A 21,699-nucleotide genomic window follows, 5' to 3' on the forward strand; every position below is an offset into this window, starting at 1 on the left:
TACATCCATATAGAAAATATTATTCATTTACATGGCAAAAGTTACTGCACTTGATTTTTTTCTCTACTGCTTCTCTACTATTACTTACTTAATGTGATTACAATGTGATTCTGGTGGCAATTTTGTGAGAATGGAGGTGACAGAGAGGGAGAATGAACAGAAGAAGGAAGGAAGGAGGAGGGAGGGAGGGAGAACACTTCATAAATTATGATAGGGAAAAGCAAATTTTAATCAGTGCATAACTTTCATTTAATTTTTCTAGGTTAAATTTAGTGGTATAATTCAGTAAATCAAAATCTAGATACATTAAATTTTATAACATATCACTGTATCACTGTCATCCCATCGATTTGCTCAAGCTCAGTGATTTGCTCAAGCAGGCACCAGTAACATCTCCATTCTGAAACTTGTTGTTACTGTTTTTGGCATATCGAGTACGCCATAAGTAGCTTGCCAGGCTCTGCTGTGCAGGCGAGATACTCTCAGTAGCTTGCTGAGCTCTTCAGGTGGGGTGGAGGAATTGAACCCGAGTCATCTGCGTGCAAGGCAAACAACCTACCCGCTGTAACATAAGAAAGATCAAACAATCTCAAAGAATAGTTTTATTTCATATATTCTTAATTCCCTTAATATATTTAATTTATACATCATATATAATATTCTTAATTTATATAAATTAAGATATTCTTAATATGTTCTTAATATTCTTGATTATCCTTTGGATATTTTTATATAAACATCATGGCTTAATGAATAATTATATATTATTTCGTTCATATTCTATGTATTCTTTATGATGACTTTGTTTTATTGTTTGTTTGCTGTTGGGCCACACCTGTGATGCTCAGGGGTTATTCCTGACCCTGCATTCAGGTATTACTCCTGAAGCTGTTCTGGGGACCATATGCCAGAGATCAAATTGAGGCTGGCTGTGTGCAAGGCAAGCACCTTTACCCAGTGCAACATTTCTCTGACCCCACTTTGTTTGTTTGTTGTTGTTGTTCATTTTGGGGTGGGGAGGGGATCATACCTGGCTGTGCTCAGGAATTGCTTCTGGTTCTGTACTCAGGGGTCATTACTGGCGATGCCCATAGGACCATATGTGATACTTGGGATCAACTGTCCTATGCACTATATTAGATCCAGCCCCAGATTACTCTGCCATACTTAAATTTCAAGAGAATTGACCCTCTTGTGAATAAAAGCCAAACTGGATACAAGAAAGAATTTTAATTATTAAACAAAAATACCTAAGTGAACCATTCTGGAACTGAATATGTACTATTGAAAATTAAGAAATTATTTTATGTGTTCAATAGGGTATTTTGTGGGACCCAAGTGATAGAAATGAATATTTACTATTGAAAATTAAGAAATTATTTCATGTGTTCAGTAGGGCATTTTGTGGTACCCACGGGATAGTACAGAGGGTAGGGCACATGCCTTGGACATGGCTGACCTGGGTTTATTCCTTGGCACCACACATGGTCTCTCAAGCCTGCCAGGAATCATCCTTTAGGGAAAAGTTAGGAGTATTCCCTGAGCACTGTCAGATGTGGCCCTCAAAATAAATAAACACGTAAATAAAAGTGAATTGTATTTTAAGTAGCGTTTGGAAATCTAGCACAAAATTTTAGAATGGTGAATACTCCTCTTTCATATCCCATGACAGAAGTCATCACTGAATAAATATATTTTCTTAGACGTACTAGGCATTAGATAAATTCTCAAACTGAAATAAAGAGATAAAAATAATGAAAATTTAAAAACATTGAATAGGCAAGTACTATAAGGCAATACCAAATTGTGTGTCATATACATCATTAGGGCATCAAACGAAGAGACAAGAAAATACTTGAAAAAATGCTCAAAATTTTCCAAAATTAATTATAGAAACAAAAGCACATATCTGAGAAGTTCTGAGAGCACTCAAAAGGATAAATATTAAAATGGCATCCCTATGCTTTTCATTTAAAATATTTTAAACAACAAAGAGAAGTTTTAAAAGAAATCCAAAGATTAAAAAAATAAAACCTTATAAAATGGATGTTATAGTGGACTTTTTATAAAATATCATACATGAAGAAAGTGAAAAAGAATATTTAATATTAAAACAAATACCCAATCCTCAGGGTCAGAGAGATAGTATAGCAGATAGAGTGTTTTCCTTGCACATGACAGACCAGAGTTCAATCCCAGGTACTAACCCATATGATTCTCCAAGGTCCACCAGGACTTTGTCTGAGCTCAGAGACAGTAGAAAGCTCAGAGCATCACTGTGTGTGGCAAACAATCAAACAAATAAACAAAAAAAACTTCACCATTTTAGAATTCTCCAATCTGAGAAATACTGACAAATTTTCAAGCCACTGATTCTTTCCTTAGCCATGTCTACTCTAACAGGAAAGGCAACAAAGGGTCATGCTTCTTTAAAATAAAAGTTATATGCAGTTTTGAAACCTATTGATTCTTTGAGTTTATGTTTTCTACAAAAAGTATTCATCTGATGGGAATAAAAATAAAGTATTCATAAATTCTTTCTTTTCTATTACTATAGCCCTTATTATATCATTCATAGTTATTTAAAGCTCATGTCTGATAATTACAAAATAAGTGTCTGGATTCCTGTTCTGATGTTTGTTATTTTCTTCACAATAACTTTGTTGTCTTTTGCATATATATTTATCTTTTGTTGAAAGCTAAAAATTGTGCGTTAATCAAAATGAACTGAATTAAACATATCTTTAGAAATTTATGATAACCTGGTGTGGAGTGGACTATGTTTAATCATTGTTATGGAGCTATTCTTAGGGACAGAAACTATACATTCTGCTAGTGTCCTTGTTTTATCCCCACTGTTGTTTTTGTGCTCCCTTTTCTCTTAGATATTTTCTCTTAGAATTCCCTTAGAACTCTTTTTTTAGCTGGATCTGAATTCTGCAACTCTTTACACTACATCCCACTGTGCTTGTACGTGGGCATACGATTTTTTATACCGTTGGCATGGTGATAAAGTGTAGGTGGTGGGGAAATGGTTTGTAATCTTATAATTAAATCTCAGTTTGTTTGTTTCTTTTAAATGGGTCTATGTCCTTGGGCTTATGCCCCAAGCTCAGGACTTTTCAAGCTTTTTTTTTTTTAATGTTTGTTTACATGTCAGGTCACACATATCCTAAGGCAGGCTAGAAGAAATAGAGTAAGAGAAATATACTTCCTCCCAATCATTTAAGTCTCTGGTAAAATATTTTCTCTTGGCAGGATCTTTGTAATGGACTTCACTTTTTTTTTAAGTAACCATTATTTTATTTATTTACCAAATATTTGCTTTACAGACTATGGATTAAAAACACTCTATAGAAAATAAATCTTAAAGATAATAGATTTTCTTCTCTCTCTCTCTCTCTCTCTCTCTCTCTCTCTCTCTCTCTCTCTCTCTCTCTCTCTCTCTCTCTCTCTCTCTCTCTCTCTCTCTCTCTCTCTCTCTCTCCCTTTTTTTGCTATGCCAGGGATCAAACCCAGGGCCTCACACATGCAAGGCAAGTGTTCTCTACTACAGAGTCACATTCTGGCTCCAGAATAATTTTAATATTAGAAAAATTTCATATTTATTGAGATGTGGCTGTTTCACAGACAGATTTCAGCATCCAAAGTGCAAAGACATAAGAACTAGCTCTGGGGCTGGGGAGAGCTCAGTAAGCTGGAGCACAACCGGGAGGACCAGGTTGAATGCCAAGCACTGAATGGCCCCGCTAGCACTGCTGGGAGCAACCTCTGTAGTTCCTCTCCAAAAGAAAACAAACAAATATGAAAAGTTTAGCTTTCCTTTTCTTTTTTTTTTGGGGGGGTGTCATCTACACCCGATGATACTTAGGGCTTACTCCTGACTCAGGAGTATTCCTGACTCAGGAATCACTCCCAATGGATTCAGGGAACCATATGGGGTGCCAGGGATCGAACCTAAGTAGGCTGCGAGCAAAGCAAGTGCCCTACCTGCTATACCAGCCCAAAACTGGCTTTTCTTGCCACACTAAATACTGACAATCTTTACTCACAGCCTACTTTTGTTTTTATTTATTTATTTATTTATTTATTGCTTTTGGGGTCACACCTGTTGATGCACAGGGGTTACTCCTGGCTTTGCTCTCAGAAATTACTCCCGGTGGTGCTCGGGGGACCATATGGGAGTTTGAGAATCGAACCCGGGTTGGCCATGTGCAGGGCAAACGCCCTACCCGCTATACTATCCCTCCAGCCCCAACAGATGAATTTTAATTGTTAGTAAGAATACGAAACAGAAAAAGAGAAAAAGGGCTGCAGTGGATAAGAGGTGACAAGTGTGTGTGTGTGTGTGTAGGGGGGGGAGTGTTGCTTAAATTGGCAGTCAAGCAACAGAATGAATTTGGCTTAGAACAAACTGGTTTTGATCCCCAACCAATCCCCAAATCCAGTCCAAGGCCCATTAGAGATAAATATAAGTAGAGCCAGAGAAATAGCTCAGTGGGCCAGCGCACATGCTCTGCATGCAAGAGACCCAGTTTCATCTCCAGAACTGCACAATCCACAGAGCGCAGCCACAGAGTAACCCCACAAACATCGAGCTGGGAATGGTCCTGAAGTACTGCTGGGATATGTCTCCTCAAAAAAAAAAAAAGCCCCACAAAAATCAAAACATAAATGTACTGTTAAACCTAATCAATTCGAATTAAAGCCAAGTATACTCCAATATCTAGTTACTTTCTCCTCCTATCCCATTTTATGAAGATTCCAAGAAAAGGATCACTTCATAATGGGGGAAAGGCAAATTTCAAGTTTTCAGAAGAAGCCTTCGTTAAAAACCTTCCAGACCCTTCCTTCTTCCCAACCTGAGAGAAGTCAATCTCAGCAAAGAAGGGCTGCTCTCATTAGCTCAGGGAAATTAGTTCTAATTAATACCAGAGACATGTAATTACGTGAGCAATATTTGGTTTTAAGTGAAAGGGATCCACCCAACTCCAAAAGAATCAAAAATATCACCCCTTCTAAGGAATCCCATAAAGATCTCCTACTAAAAGCTCCAGCAAACACTCCCTTTTCCTAACTAAACGAGGAAGAGTTCTTGACTGTAAATTATGAGACCCTTTTGGTGTCTCTGGAGTCAAAACTCAAAAATTCATAAGGTTCCCTGAATTTGCTGCCGGTTCTCACAATTTTCTCACTCAGGCTAGTCCCTGACTTGGTAATTCATGGAAGTCATTATTTTAATGTTATAACAAGCACATTAACAATGTGATGCCAGTAACTCTGTCACCAGTACAGAAAACTTGACAGCATTCACAATGTTATTATCTCTCTTGATTTAGGGGGATATTTGGTCCTGTGTCCTTAATTTGCAAATAAGTTGTAAAAAGTGATTTCAAGTTATTCAGTTTTTCTAATTTAAAGATAGACCAGATGGGCCACTTGTCTTGTAAGTTCTTTACATAATGTAGCTGAAACTTCCAGAATTTAAATTTAAACTAGAGTCAAATGACAGTAAAGTTTCTGTCTCTCAACTACACAACCCTATTTCAGATAGTCAATAACAGTGACTGATGTGACTTGCACACTGTCCTATACCCAGAGCTGCATATGCTACACACAAACACACATGGCTCAACCTCATTAGGAGTAATTCCTGAACACATAGTCAGAAGAAAGTCCTCAGCAGTACTGGGTGTACCCCTCACAAAACTTCGAAGGCTGGAGCATTGACACATATGGTTTCCTTGTACTGTATGCTTTTGCCTCTCAGAACGGATTTCATGATGAGCAAAAAATATTTCAAACAAGTGTCCATTTAAGAAGGTAAAAGAGCAATCAAATTGCTGGGACTAAGTAAAGTATTTAAGAAAAATAAAAAGTAGTAAAACATTCCTGCAGGGAGTGCAAATGCAGGGAGTCAGATCCAAAGGGGATCAAGGGTCACCTAGGACTGACTGACACTTGCTCCTGCTGATTGTAACGAGGAGAGAAACCCAGAGCCACATTAAACTGAGGAATTTTCCTCTCATTATAAATTATGCCTGGCGTCATTCTGCACAATAGTTGGTTTAAATGCTAGCAACATGAGTTACCCTGCTTTACTTTTCCTTATCTAGTTCATTCTCTCACAATCTCACCTTGCCATTAGCTCTATAACTACTTGATGTTTTCATCTCACAAAAAATGTCTTTTGGACAGAGCTGAGCTAGACAAATTCTTTAAAGAAATCACATGAGGCAACTAAAATCCCAAGCAAACTGGACCATATAAAAGAACTTTCTATGATGAAGTTGTAAATATTTGGCTTAGGTTTACCATGAATAATTGCTAGGTGTGAGAAAATTTTATACCAAAGACACTAAAAAGTCGTCCAACAACAGTCTGTGATAATCTAAGTAAGAAGTCATCTTTACTTGATAGTTGCTATATAAAACAATGCGAAAAATCAGAGTGGAGACCTAGGTATATCCTGACACATGAAGAAATCCACTCTGATCCAAAATGTGTTTATATTTATTTCTATTATGTATTTAAGACCCAATTTGTATTTTATGCAAGTTTCTGTGACATGTGAACTAAAAATGTACAATATTTTCTGCATTTCTTCTGTCTAAATTTTAGTTAGCTACTAGAATTTTATAATATAGATTATGATTTTGATTATGTAAAAAATGCATTTCAAGGTGTGTAGTGCTTAGCCTAAAAGCACATAATCAATAACAAAAGCAGAGAAGAAAACATAATATTAATTTTCTTCAAAACACCAAAAATAACAAAATAAAACACAAAAGAAAATGAGGTTTTCCACATTTCTTACTTTACAGACTCTAATAGAAGTGACAGATTATATGGATCAAATATTTGAAATGGTTATTCTGTAAGGACAGTAAAATATAATGCAACATTAATTTTGGAAAACATAGCAAAGTTAGCATATTCTGTACATTGTTAAAAATCATGTACCCACAATAGGCACTTTTAAATACTTTTTAATGGTACATTTTACTTATTAAAAAATCTTAACATGTCATTGAGTCCTTGTTGTATCCATAATATTTGCTTTTAACAACCTTTTAAAAATTTAAAGTTAAAAAGTTAAGTTTAAGCCTATTTTTGTTTTATTTTTAGCCAGTAAATAAGAACCACTGACTCTTGAAAATCACTGGCTATAGATTTTGTTTAAATGTTCTATTTGAATCAGTAATATATTTAAAGCTTAATATTTTTTTCACACAGTGAAATTACTTTGTCACTGATTTAATTTCTTCTTAAATATTTCTGTTACTGTGCCTGAAAAAAATCCTGAATACAAAATATAATTATATTAAATTTTGTAAAGGCAAAAGAATGAGGAATTTAAAGACTACTTTCTAGAAGTTTCTAAATAGAATTCTTAATGGCAATTAAACAATTATGCATCCTCTAGTTTTGGAAATTGAGATACTAAAAGTTATAGAAAGTTCTTAAAGCAATTGCCTAAAGCAATATGCTGGCAAATATTTATCCAGGAGTCTATAAACATGATAATGAGTTGTGTTGTATAATCCGAAACAAGAGTATAAGATCTTGTGTAAGTAGAATTAAAAGTTTGTGGAAAAACTTCCACTCCACCTTTGCGTTTCTCCTTAATTCCCTTTACTCTTACACTACTACCCAACTAGCAACATTTTAGTTAGAAGATGTGTAGGAGTTTTTCGCACACCAGACAATCCTTTGACACTAGCTGGGTGTTCTAAAAATTTAGTTCAATTTTGACACTTCCTTACTTGGAGCTAAATTCACATTGCAAAGATTAAATGGTGCCACAAGACCGCCCCTTGCTTCAGATGACAGCCCCAAGAAAGAGGTTCCAAGGTTACCTACAGCTTCTGTCCTACTTGTCTGCACATCAGAAGTTCCCATAATCTCTTCCAATTTGCTGTAATGACTCCCTAGAATAGCTCACAGAATTTAGGGAATCCTTAGCTTTGCCACTTATTATATAACTAAGGATATTACAAAGGATACAGATGAACTGGCTAATGGAGAGACAAATGGAGTAAAGCGTGTGGAAAGGGGAATGGAGCTTCTACACTATTTCTGCACATCACTCTCCCCAGAGCTCAGAGAGTTCCCCAATCCAGAACAATCTGAACCTGATATTTGTGTTTTTCTTTTTTTTTTTTTTTTAAGATCTCATCATGTGGGCATTACTGATCATTAATTCAATTACAAGCTCTCTCCATTACGAAGAAAGTAAGAGATGAAAGCTGAAATCTCCAAGCTTTTAATCATGGTTTGTTCTACCCGTGAAGGAGAATCTATCCAGGAGCACATCAAGTATCACCTCATTAGAACAAAATACTTCCTATCGCACAGAAAATTCAATGGGACTTAGGAGCATGTTGTCAGGAAATTTAAAGCAAAAGCTTTTCCTAGTGTCTTATGTATGAAATTTTAAGGGTTTTAGGAACCAGAGATAAAGACAAATATATTGTTTTAAGAAAAAAAATTTCTTTAGCATCATGATTGAAATAGTGAAAAAATTAATGATAGTGCAAATAGCATTTTTAGATTTTTATATTTGTTCTATTTGGGGGGCCACACCCGGTAGCACTCAGGGCTTTCTCCAGGAAATGGCCTCTTCACTCAGGGGTCACTGACAGGGACTATGGAAATAATGGAGTTCATTAATCTTCCTTAAACAAAACAAATTTGGGGGGGAATCTCAATGTTAGTCAAAATAGATATTAGTTTGCTTCTATGAAAAGGCAGGAGGCAAGGAGGTGATATGGATGCACTAGAGTCTGAGTAGAGGTAATTGGTGTCTACTGACATTCATCACTTTATTTTACCCTATATAAATGCTTTGAAGTGGATGTTCTTATTTTCCACATTTTGCTGATGAAAACTCTAACACTTAAAAAGGACCTAATAAGCGTATCCAAGATCTTATCATTTATGTGACAGAATTATTTTAGAGCCATTGATCCTGAGCCATTGATGTTATGCTGGCTCCCAACTTTGTTGATAGAACCCTTCTGTCCAAAGCAGTTGTTATCATGTCTGAAGATTAGCTCACATCCTCTTTGTTGTGGGCATGTTAATGCAGAGAGAAGTCTTTGATATGTGATCTTAAAGTTCTCAAAGAACTGTAGCACTGTAGCACTGTCTTCCCATTGTTTTCTTTGAGTACTTACTCAAAGAACAATCTGAAAATTTTTGTTTTATTTTTAAATCAAACAGAGGGTTTTGTGTAGTGGTATTTTAAAGAATAATGCATATAGTCATTGTTTGTGCTCTAAGAAAGAACATTAATGCTTAAAAGATTATTGAATGTGTAAGGCACAAGTGCTGGGAGCACCAAAGAAAAAAATTAAAAATTTATTCTCCACAAAACACAATTTTTTCCCAAAATGCTGGGAATACACAAGAAACTATTTAAAAAATGTATTCTTCACAAAACTCACAAATTTTTCCAGAGGATACAAAAGTTAATAAAGCAAACAAATTAGTTGATAAGATAGTGATAGTTACCATGAAATACTAGTGGGAAAATAAATCATTTTCCCATAGACTTACTCTATGGGGGAAAAGATACTACTACAGCATGTGTCAAAATAACACTCTCTATAAGTCACACCTAAATAGCTATCTGAAAAAATAAAAAACAAACCCTCTCAAAGTTAGAAGATCATATCAGAAAGTACAAAATCACTAAGGAAAACAAGAACTTGATATGTTCAAGGACAATCAGGAATCCAGGGTGACTGGAACACAGGATGAAAAGAAAATTGTTATGAAATGAGACTCAGAAAAGGACCAATTCAGAAGTTTGGATTTTTTTTTTAAATTGGTGTATTTTCCAGCTATTTGAAACACTTTTAAAAAGAGGCCATGACCTGATCTATGTGCCCATTAAAGTTGTTGATCTTAAAAACAATTGACTTTTACTTTGACTCTTATACCACAACTGTCTACTTTCACACAAACTGGGAGAAAAATGGTAAATGCCAATTTGAATAGAACCGAGGCTGAGTCCCTTGGAGCAGGGAGGGGCCTCACCAGATCCCCTCTAGGGTGCCCCAAGTGAAACAGCCTGGCACAGGTTCCAGCAACATGGCTATGGCAAGTTGCTTTATGCTCTCTTCTGAGAGAAAAGGACAATGAATCTCTAGATCATGGCCAATGGTGAGATTACCTGGTACCAGCCAGAGGTTGTTTGTGGGAGTTACTGCTATGTTCCCAGAAACAGGAGGACCTGGGAGGAGGTCACCCACCCCCATTCCACTGAACCTGGAGTTTTCAGTCAATAGTTCCATATACCTGGGTTTCATGCAGATTCACTTGTGGATGAGTCTCAGCCTGTATATTTTTATATCCCACAAATGAATGCAGTCATTTTATATCTGTCCCTTTCCTAACTCATTTAACTAAACATGATACTCTCCATGTCCATTCATTTATAAACAAATTTCATGACTTCATTTTTCCTAACAACTGTGTAGTATTACATTGTGTCTGCTGTGCGTTTTTGTGCTCCCAGAAGTAGTATAGGCTGATTGAAATGGGTGCTCAACTTCTTGTTTTATGAGTAATGTCCATATTGTTTTCCAAAAAGACTGTATCAGTCTTTTTCTCACCAACAATGAATCAGAGTCCCTTCCTCCCCTCATCTGCACCAGCCACTGGTTCTTCTTGTTCTTTTGGAAGTGTGCCAGTCTCTGTGGTGTGAGATGATAATTCATATTTTTTGATTTGCATCTTCTTGATGATCAGTGATGTAAAGTATTTTTCTTTTGCCATTTGTCTATTTGAATTTCTTCTCTGAGGAAGTTTTTTATTCATTTCTTATTCCCAATTTTGATGGGGTTGGAATTTTTTTGTCTATAAAGTTTGACCAGTACCTTATATGTATCTTAGATATTAACCCCTTACTAAATAGATATTGGGTGAATAATTTTTCCCATTCCATAGGATTTCTATCTTGATCAACATTTCTTTTGAGGTGCAAAAGATAGAAAGTTTAGCTACTGAAAAGGAGATGTTTGCAGAGATGTTTGGGGGAGGGTTTGGGTAATACCTATCAAGAATTTAGGGAAGCAGGAATAGACAGACAGTAAAGGGGGTCTGATAAGTACACACCATGGATGTTATATGATTGTAAGGAATTTGAAATAAGCTGACCCTTCAGAATAACATATACTGAGATAAAATGGGTGGATTTTGTCCTCTTATCTTGCCAAGGCAGAGGACTTAGGAGCAGAGTTGTGAGGGGCATTTGACCGTGGAGAAACTCAGCTGTGAGCTGCAAGAAGTTGATATGCTCAGCAAATGGGAAATTAAAGAATCCCAGCTAAGTAACTGAGGGATGCCTGCAGTATCCAATATAGTGATCCACCAAGTGATGTTGCTGGTGATCAACTAGATTTCCCACATATCTTAATGAAGGTATAGCAAGTGTGACCACATTAATTGTAAATTAATTGTAACTTCAGAGAGAGAGAAAGAGAGAGGAGAGAGAGAAAGAGAGAGAGAGAGAGAGAGAGAGGAAAAGTGTCTGCCATAGAGGCTGGCAGGAGGGATAGAGGAGATATTCGTGGTGGGAAATGTACACTGGTGGAGGGATCAGTATTGGAACATTGTATGACGTAAAACACAATCATGAAAGCTTTGTAACTGTATCTCACAATGACAGGATTATTCAATTAAAAAAAACAACTTTGAATTAAGCATGTTGGTGGTTTTGAATATTGCTCTAAATTAAGCAAGCACAGCTATTCCTTTTTCATAAAATTTCCTTTTGTGTTTAAATCTTTACTTTCATGAAGCTAGATAATTTTGCAGATTCCATGAAATAGTATATTAAGTAAAAGATCAATTAAATACAAGTTAGTTGAATAAATGAAACAAAAACATGGCTCCTTGGCAATCATAGACATTTTTCCATTACAGCTAAGGTATGTGGAGAGGTAGTTGATTTTGTTCTTTTCTGGTTTTTATCTTAACCATTTATTCAATATAGCACAACAGGTAGGGCGTTTCCTTGCACACGACTGACCCGGGTTCGATTCCTCTGTCCCTCTGATAGTATCCCGCCTGCATGGCAGAGCCTGGCAAGCTACCCATGGCATATTCGATATTCCAAAAACAGTAACAACAAGTCTCACAATGGAGACATTACTGGTGCCCGCATGAGCAACTCGATGCACAACGGGATGACAGTGCTACTCAATAGTCTAATCAGACTTTTATTGTTCAAAAAAAAGCACTTTTTAAAGAAATACATTGTCATTTTAAATTTCGATAATTTATTTATATTTTTAGTTTTTGCAAGTTGACAACTATTTTAAAATAAGTAGACTATAAATATAATTTGTTTCCCTTTCATGTTTAATATTTATTAATGTTGAATGTTTAACAATTTTTCTCCTTTTCTTTTTAAAAAATGTTTATGAATCTGAAACATTTGATGAGATCAACATCAATGCTTTTATTGTATTGAGAAACAAATGAATTAATTTGTGTAGTAAAGATAAGTCAGAGATTATTTTCTTTCTGCCAGCCAAATACACTTGGAATAAAGTTGAGTGAATGATTTTACTCATTAGCCTGTGAAAAGGCTATTTATTTTCACTTGTAATTATAAAACAAGTGATTTTAACTTAATGAAATAAAACCAACATGGAAAACAAATAGGACTCATTTCCAGTTCCAAATGAATTAGGTACTGAAAAATTCTTGCATTGATATGTATTTTGAAATGCCAAATGGAATTAAAAATATAATATTTCAAAGAAGTAGGATAATAGCTTTGATCTGAGAATGAAACATGTCTTTAGATAGCATCTGAAGACACTCAAAGTCACTTTGCTGTTTAAAGCTCTCTCTTATTGGTAAGTTGAAGACATAAGAAAAAGAAAAAAGAAAAAGAAAAAAAGGAAAATTGAGATTCCACCCAATCTCATGGACATGTTTCTTCATGGAAATTAAGTAAAAGTAGTTTACAATGTTACAATGTGCATTGTGATCTGTGTGAGTTAAATGCCTTCTTTGATACATATGAATATCTATGATTCCCATTGGCAGAAATTTAAAATGTTTGAGAGCAGGGATTTATACTTAACATAAACTGAAAACACCCTCTGTTAATATTATGCCATGATTATGAACTATATTATGTGAAATCAAATTGACCTCTCTTTCTTTAAAAATAAAAAAGAGCAACATGTGAAATACATAAAGCCAGTTAAACCAGAACAAAATATCTTTCCTTCATATAAAGACAGATGTACTGCTGAAAAAAAAGAATAAAATTGGAAAATAATATTACCGTCACTCAGAATTATTACCTTATAGTCTGAAGATAATGGTTTTCCTATGGTTTCTGTTGTAAGTTAATAAAAGCTTATAAAGTATGCAATAATGACAAAGAGCTACCGTTCTAGGATTAGAAGGAAAACAATTTTCTAGCTCTCCTTTCAGACAAAGCATTTGAAACCACAAGAATGGGGAATTTGGGAATTCTGCTCTGAGTCATGTAACATTGCAAGGACAGTTTTGGTTATCAATAAAACTCTCCCTTTCTCTGCATGATGTATAGGTTTGATTTAGCTAAAATCAGATAATTGTATACTGTTTGTGGACAGTATGAGACTTAATCCTGCTTTTCTGTTTCTCAGTCCCTTAAATTCTATTTGAGTTCATTTCTGAAAGGAAAATCTAAGACAAAGATATAATTATCATTTTGAGAAGCATTAATTCTAAAAAACAGCAACAATGACAACAACAACAAATGAAGGAGCACAGAAAAGGACAGAAGAGGAAAGATGCAGAAACTTACTTCAGTGTATTTTATCATTAGCCAAGAAATAGGTGGCTGTGGGCCGAAGCCCAGGGCCTATTCTAAAGAACCGTATGCAATATATCAGAGCTGTTCGTCTCAGGATGATAGATAAAGGAATTTTTCTTTCAGTTTCAACCCACCCTATCCCCAATTGGGATGAGACTGAATCCTCAATTAACTTTTCCAGCGCTTCTGAATGCTTTGCATCATCCCCAGTGAGTCCTACTTTAGTGTCTCAGAGAAGTTTTAAGGCAGTCAGAGGTGAGCATGGGATGAATGGAAAAGTCCAAATAGGGGGCATCTGCAGTAATTGGCGGAAGTTTGCAGAGAGATGCAACAAGGGTTGAAGTGCTAGGTAGGGCTCAGAAGAGCATAGTGAAGTGGGTGAATGCAAATTGTTTGAGACAGCCGTCCTCATTCTGCTGTCTAGACTTACTTAACTACCAGATATCACTGTCATCCCGTTGCTCATCGATTTGTTCGAGTGGGCACCAGTAACGTCTCTCATGGAGAGACTTATTGTTACTGCTTTTGGCATATCCAATATGCACGGGTAGCTTGCCAGGCTCTGCTGCACGGGCTCAATACTCTCGGTAGCTTGTTGGGCTCTCCGAGAGGGGCGGAGGAATCGAACTCGGGTCGGCAGTGTGAAAGGCGAACGCCCAACCGCTGTGCTATCGTATGATTACAACTTCCAGATATAAGGATCCTAAATAATCTACTATGCCATAGTAGTCTAAATAGTCTACTACAACCCACAGTGGGTTTTTGGTAGTTTAGGGGCCACATCCCATGGTGCTCAAGGATTGCTTCTGACGCTGTGCCCAGGGAGGTGCTGGGATGCAGCATTGACTCTATGAGCTACCTGAGATCCAATTCAGGTTCACTGCAAGGCACGATATTATCTTCTGTGCCATCTCTCTGATTCATGTATTTCATATGTATGACACTTCGATGTAGGTCACAAGACGAAAGCAAAATATAGACATTTTATTCCTAAATATCACTGAAATTTAAACATCAACTTAAGGTTCAACTTAAATATCAACTTAGGAGATACTATGGCATTTAAGGCACATGTCTAGCTAGTGCCCCAGCTGGACTTGATCTCCATGATTCATGTGGTCCTGGAGATCACTGAGCACCATTGAGTGCAGCCTTGGAGCCCTGAGCACTACAGAGAGGGTTCGGGTCATTTCCAGAACAGCAGGGGCTGAACGTCACCACATTCTCAGATCCTTGCATTAAATGACAGCCTCACTAGTCAGAAATGAATGAATGAACATCAACTTGAAAGAGAATTTATGCAGCAAAAATATTCCCCATTCTCTCCCAAATTAAAATACTGACCTGAAACACCTTCCAACGATCTTGCCCTAAACATCTTGTGAAATAAAGATAAACTTTAGTTAAAAAAAACAAATTTTTATTGACTGTCATTTGGTAACTCTAAGAAAAAATATTTACTCAAGTATTCAGTATCCATTAGTATTAATTAGGATGATGGATTTCCTTTAATGTCTTCTTTGAAGACACTGCCTTTTTCCACCACATGCACATGACATGATTTTTCTTTCCAGAATGTTTGTTTCTGATTATGTATTGGCCTGAATTTCAGGTGATTTTTTAGTCTTTCTTTCTGGAAGGCAATACTATATCACTAAGATAAGTTCATTTTTTTATGTCACCCTTTAATCTTTTGCCCCCTTTCTAAATGATTAAATTCTCAACCATGTGGATTTCTACAGCATACAAAGAATGTTTAGAAAGTGCTTCAACAGCGGGTAGGGCGTTTGCCTTGCATGCGGCCGACCTGGGTTCGATCCCCGGAATCCCATATGGTCCCCCAAGCACTGCCAGGAGTAATTCCTGACTGCAGAGCCAGGAGTAACCCCTGAGCATCGCTGGGTGTGACCCAAAAAGCAAAAAAAAAAAAAAGTGCTTCAAAAAATCAACAAAAGAAAAGAATTTTGTTATTATAATCAAAATTAATCCGGTTGCTTATCGATTGTTCCAGCGGGCACCAGTAAAGTCTCTCATTGAGAGACTTATTGTTACTGTTTTTGGCATATGGAATACGCCATTGGTAGTTGGCCATGCGGGCACAATACTCTCAGTAGCTTGCCGAGCTCTCAGAGAGGGGCGGAGGAATCGAACACCGGTCGCTGCATGAAAGGTGAATGCCCTACCACTGTGCTATCGCTCTAGACAATCATTGATAGTTTAAGACTGAGCACTGATTACTAATAGCTAAGAAGTAGGTTTAAATCCATATTTCAAGGACTAAAACTTTAGGATACATACATATATGTGCTTAATCTAAACAGCTTTAATTTGTTCTTATTAAACTTATCTTGTTGCTATTGCACAAGTTTATGTGGATTTTATTCCAACTTATATTCCTTATTTATTTCTAGACAAAGATTTTTTTAAAGAAATATTTTATTGAACCACCATGAAAAAAAGAAAAAAAATACAAAGCTTTCAGGTTTAAGTCACAGTCAAATACTGATTAAACCACCATCCCTTCACCAGTGCACCCGTTCCACCACCAAGAACCCCAATACACCCCCCCTTCCACCCCACCCCCCATCTAAGTAGCTAATGATATTCCCATTATTCTCTATATATATTGAGTACATTCCATATTTCCATACAGAACTCACTATTATTGATTGGAAATTTTTCCCAACAATCAGGCCTGCTGAATAGGTATCATCTAATAATTTCTCTTCATTGCTAAGAGTGAAGACTGAGTCCGCTATTGTGGCCGCGCGGTTTTGAGTTTCTAATATTTTAGCTCAGTTCACAGTCAAAATGGATGGCTGCAAGAATCCGCTCTGGTGCCAAAATGGGTTAGGAGACCTCAGGATCACAGTCAATAGGTGCGGAGGGTCTAGACAAAGATTTTTTAACAAGAAAATTTAATCATTCAGGGAAAGACCTTCAACATACCTTGAGTCTTAAATTGTGAGTATTATATTTTTCTAAAGAACTATCACTATCAGAACAAAATGAATAGCAATAAACTTTCATTCTTGAAGGGCTAACTCCCTACTTAAAGACATGGGAGAGCTACAAAAGCCATAAATAAATATTTACAGAATATTTAATTAGATGTAAAGTTTCCCAGTACCACTGAAATACAAAATAATATGTTATGGAAAATTACACTGAAAACTGGAGTCTAAAAGATCATCTTATGTATGCAGAGAGGGCTTGTAGAGAATAGGAAGCCTGAATTTGCGCTGGTTTAGAGGGGCCAGAAGCGCATCTTATTGAGAAATATATGGACAGTTCATATGACAGAACATTCTGTCCAGTCAAGAGCATTTTTCTATTTTTCTTTAGTGCAGCTTGGCTTTATTTATACCCAAAAATATTTCCAAAAGATCACAATATACTCAACTGAATGGGACATGGAGACATGATTTTTGGGTGTATCGATAGCACAGCGAGTAGGGTGTTTGCCTTGCACACGGCCGACCTGGGTTCGATTTCTCCGTCCCTCTCGGAGAGCCTGGCAAGCTACCCATGGCATATTCGATATGCCAAAAACAGAACAAGTCTCACAATGGAGATGTTACTGGTGCCCACTGGAACAAATAGATAAACAGGATGACAGTGTTACACTGTGTATACTGTTATCACATGGCAAGCCACTCATAGCATACATACCCTCACTTAAGTTTTTAAACTAATTCAAGCTACTCATATATACATTGAGTTTCAAGATGTTAAATGCATAAAGTTGATGTGTTCATGCTCCTCTGCAGGAACAAGTAGGATGAAGCTCATCCTGACAACTTGAACAATATGCAAAACACACAAAATCAAATCCCAAACACCAGATGGTAGAAAGGAAAACTAGGGGGTTGACCTCATAAACTGAGGGTTCTGAAACCTCCAAGACAAACTATATTTGGCCCTGTGGGGTATTGGAAAGAAAGAATCTCAGTGCTTTGCCTGGCCTTTTCTCTAGGAACTGGTTCCCTCTTGTTTTGTAAGTCTTCCCTTAAATTTGCTTATATAATCTTTTCTTATGTAGCCACCAGTTACTCTCTAGTACTATATTTTACTTACTACTAACTGGCCTTCATTGATACTGTCATGTTTTCTTGTCTGGCATCCCTTAACTGAAATGTAAGCCAACAAAGAAGAGAACTTGTCTTTTTTATGTTATTTCAACAATAACTTGAATAGCACGCAATGTGAAGTCGGAGATATAGTTGCTGAATGAATAATGAACTTGACATGTAAAATCACATGAACTTACCTATTTCTTGGTGAGAGAAGCAATTTGATCATGTTCTTCCTTCCAAGTATGTGTATTCACTAGAGATTTTCTTGACTTCTTGCTTATCTAAAGTTTATTCAACAAAAAATATATGAAAATTCTAAATATTTTATAGGGTTAGATATCCTTGAATTTGACTGAAAAGAGATGAATTGGTGAGATAAAACACAGGACCTTCTATAATTATAAGAAAATAACTTAATTTTATGGACATTTATAAAATCTAAACAGATATTCTTTTTGGTAATACTATATATAAGATTTACTATCTTATGGTAGTTTTAAGAGTCTTTAGCTTTTATTTATTGATTTATTTTCTTTTTGGATCACACTCAGCAATGCACAGGGGTTACTCCTGGCTCTGCAGTCAGGAATTACTCCTGGCAGTGCTCAGGGGACTATATGGGATGCTGGAAACCGAACCCAAGTTGGCCACGTGCAAGGCAAACACTCTACCCGCTGTGCTATCACTCCAGCCCTTATTTTTATTTTTAATTATTTATTTGTTTTGGACCATTCCTGGCTGTGCTCAGAACTTACCCCTGGTAAGGTTGAAAGGACCAAGTATGTTGACAAGGATCAAAACCAGGTCGACTGTGTGCAAAGCAAGAACTCTACTTGCTTTACTATCTCTCTTGCCCTAGAAGTTCTTAGATTTTAAGTAAACATAACTGTTAGATTATTGTCATCAAAAAAGTTCTCTTAATAAACAATTTGCATAGCAAAGGAGTTAATTGGTTTGTGTTGTTTGTTTTTAAGTTTTCCAAGGAAGTATGTGGAATTTTATGTGTAAATAACTACTAAGAGAAATAATAAGAATTTCTCACTAGGGCAAAATAAGAAATTTCTTCCATTGCTTAACACAGGAAATGCATTGGGGCCAAAGCAATAGTACAGCAGGTAAAGTGTTTGCCTTCCATGCTGCCTACCCGAGTTCTATCCCCGATATCACATACGGTCCCTCAAGCATCACCAGGACTAATTTCTGAGTGCAGAGCCCGGAGTAAATCCTGATCATCACTGGGTGTTACCCAAAAATTAAAAAAAAAAAAAAGGAAATGTGGAATCCTATGGCATACTAAATCTCTTGATTTGCTTTCAAAATCTCTAACTTGTTCCACTTTAGATTACGATATGCAAATAGCACACTAGGAATCAGTGTTAAATAGAATTGATAGGTGGACACTCATTATTCCCTCAAACAATTTAAAACATAATGTCCAAGCTATCATAGTTTTGTATTTATAAAGTAGCACATAATTATGAAAAGATGTTAAATAAACAATCTAAAAAATTATAGCTGAATTATTAATAACTATATTCAAAATTTTCAAAGCCTTTCAGAAGGTTGACTAGATGTTTTCCATCTACTTAGAGATAAAATAAGAAATGGTTGCAAATTACAAGAAAGATATAACTTATATCTTGAAAAAGAGTCTTCACTGGAAGTGTTTGTTTCAATTTATCTCTTGCTAGTTAAATATAGAATTACTTGGAGGCAGAGGACAAATGACATAGTATCTGCCAGGGTATCTTTTCCTGGAAAGAAATAGAAATAAAGTATTAAAATAAAAGAGGCTAGCCAGTACAATAACCAAAATATACATTCCTTTATATTACCTACATTACCCCTTTTATCAGTGCACTTCTTATTTGAACCAAGGAGACAGTAAATGATAGGTGGATACAGACTTAGAAAAGTTAAAAAACTTAGAAATAAATGATGAAAGATTAAAAAGAATTCACAGAAAGTAAACTGAAAAATAGAAAACAAACCAAAGGACTTTGTCTATGCATATTTGTTCTAAAGCCCCTAAATTTTTTTCTAGAAAACTTCCTAAGCAAAAAGTACTTGAAATTCAGTGCAAACTATTACGTGTGTGTCTTTCCTTTCCTTGTTTTTCTATTGTGTGTGTATAATGAACATAACAAGGGTCTTAAATACTTATCTAGTCTAAGGTAGTAGTTGATTCTAAAATGTCTCAAGATCTTACATTAAACATTCCCACGAGCTGTGTTAGGCCAGTCAGGAATGCCTTATGCTTAGGCATTAGCTGGACTTCTTTCTTGAAGCCTGACCTCCCCCTGAAAAAAAAAATCTGATTGAGGAATCAAGATTCTTTCAGCGATGATTTAAATCTAAAGGGATGCTCTTTTGACTTCCACTTTCCTGATACTACAGTTCAGGAAATAAATCTTGAAACTCATCAAATAGAGAGAAGCAGTGCCTCTTTCAAGGCCGTGGCCCCATCACCCTCCCAGCTAATACATTCAGCTTTCTTTATTGAGCAAAAGTAAGGAATGCTGATTTTATCCTCTTTCCTCTTCTCATTGTTTGTCTCAACTAAATACTTATCCAATACTACATTGTTGGCTAATAAATATGGAACTCCATTATTTTCCAACCAGTCAACATTCCCACCAGCAATGAATAAGTGTACCTTCCTTCCCTTTCTTTTTTTTAAATTTTATTGAATCACCATGTGGAAAGTTACAAAGTTCTCAGCCTTACGTCTCAGTTATACAATGTTCAAACACCCGTCCTTTCACCAGTGCCCATATTCCACCACCAAAAACCCCAGTATACCTCCTACCCCCACCCCCGCCTGCGTAACTGATAAATTTCACTTCATTTTCTCTTTACCTTGATTATATTCCATACTTTAACACAAAACTCACTATTGTTGTTGGAGTCTTGCTATGCAGATATGCTACTGCAGCCGCACAATTTAGGATTTCTGTATTTTAGTAATTAAGTCCAGGGAGATTTATGTTAGAAATTGCATCATTTCCCTTCCTAGGGTAGCATGGGGTAATGGCTTAGTTCACAGTCTAGAGACATGGCTGCAAACACTTGCTGGGACCAAAAGTAGTCTAGCTGGCCTCCGGATCTTGGTCAATCAGCAGCAAAGTGGCCGCACAAAAGTGTGGCCATCCACGTCGAATTTTGGTGGAGCATGAGCCGGTATCAGCCCTGGCCCAAAGTGTGTCCCTTTCTTCCTGCATCCATGCTAACACTAGTTGTTCTTGTTCATTTTTAATTTTTTAAATTGAATTACAGGGACATACACAGTTACAAATTTGTTCATGATTGGGTTTCAGTCATATAATGTTCTAACACCCATCCTTTCATCAATGTATATTTCCTACCACCAAGAGCCCAATTTCCCTCCTGCACCCCCATCCTGCCTCTATGGCAGGCACTTTTATTCTCTCTCTCTCTCTCTCTCTCTCTCTCTCTCTCTGTCTTTCTGTGCTCTCTCTCTCTCTGTCTGTCTGTCACACACACACACATTGCACACACATACATACACACATAGACACACACACACACACACACCGTCTCTCTTTCCTTGTGGGCCTAATGTTTTGCCATATAGATAATTAAAGGTTATCAGGTATATCCCTTTACCTACTTTCACCACTCAGTTCCTATCCAAAATTATCATTTCCAACTATTATTTTCATGTTGGTCCCTTCTCTATCCTAAATGCCTTTTGCTCCACACACACTCTCATGGCAAGCTTCCAACCATTGACCAATCCCACTGGCCCCTGCTTACCCTGGCCTTGAGTAT

At 36.5% G+C, this 21,699-nt stretch overlaps 1 protein-coding gene across 5 annotated transcripts in view; it reads left to right on the forward strand.

The window, feature by feature from the left end:
* FUT9 (fucosyltransferase 9) overlaps positions 1-21,699 on the forward strand; it is a 208,300-nt gene that overhangs the window by 152,865 nt on the left and 33,736 nt on the right. Inside the window, exon 1 of one of the 5 annotated variants that reach the window (XM_055137261.1) lies at positions 8,200-8,235. The exons of the other annotated variants lie outside the window; for them this stretch is intronic. The gene's annotated coding sequence lies outside the window, so the exon portion shown is untranslated. Of the gene's footprint in view, positions 1-8,199; positions 8,236-21,699 lie in introns of those variants that run through there. 5 annotated transcript variants of the gene reach the window in all.

This window comes from Sorex araneus, chromosome 4, assembly GCF_027595985.1.
Source record: "Sorex araneus isolate mSorAra2 chromosome 4, mSorAra2.pri, whole genome shotgun sequence".
Classification (NCBI taxonomy): Eukaryota; Metazoa; Chordata; class Mammalia; order Eulipotyphla; family Soricidae; genus Sorex; species Sorex araneus.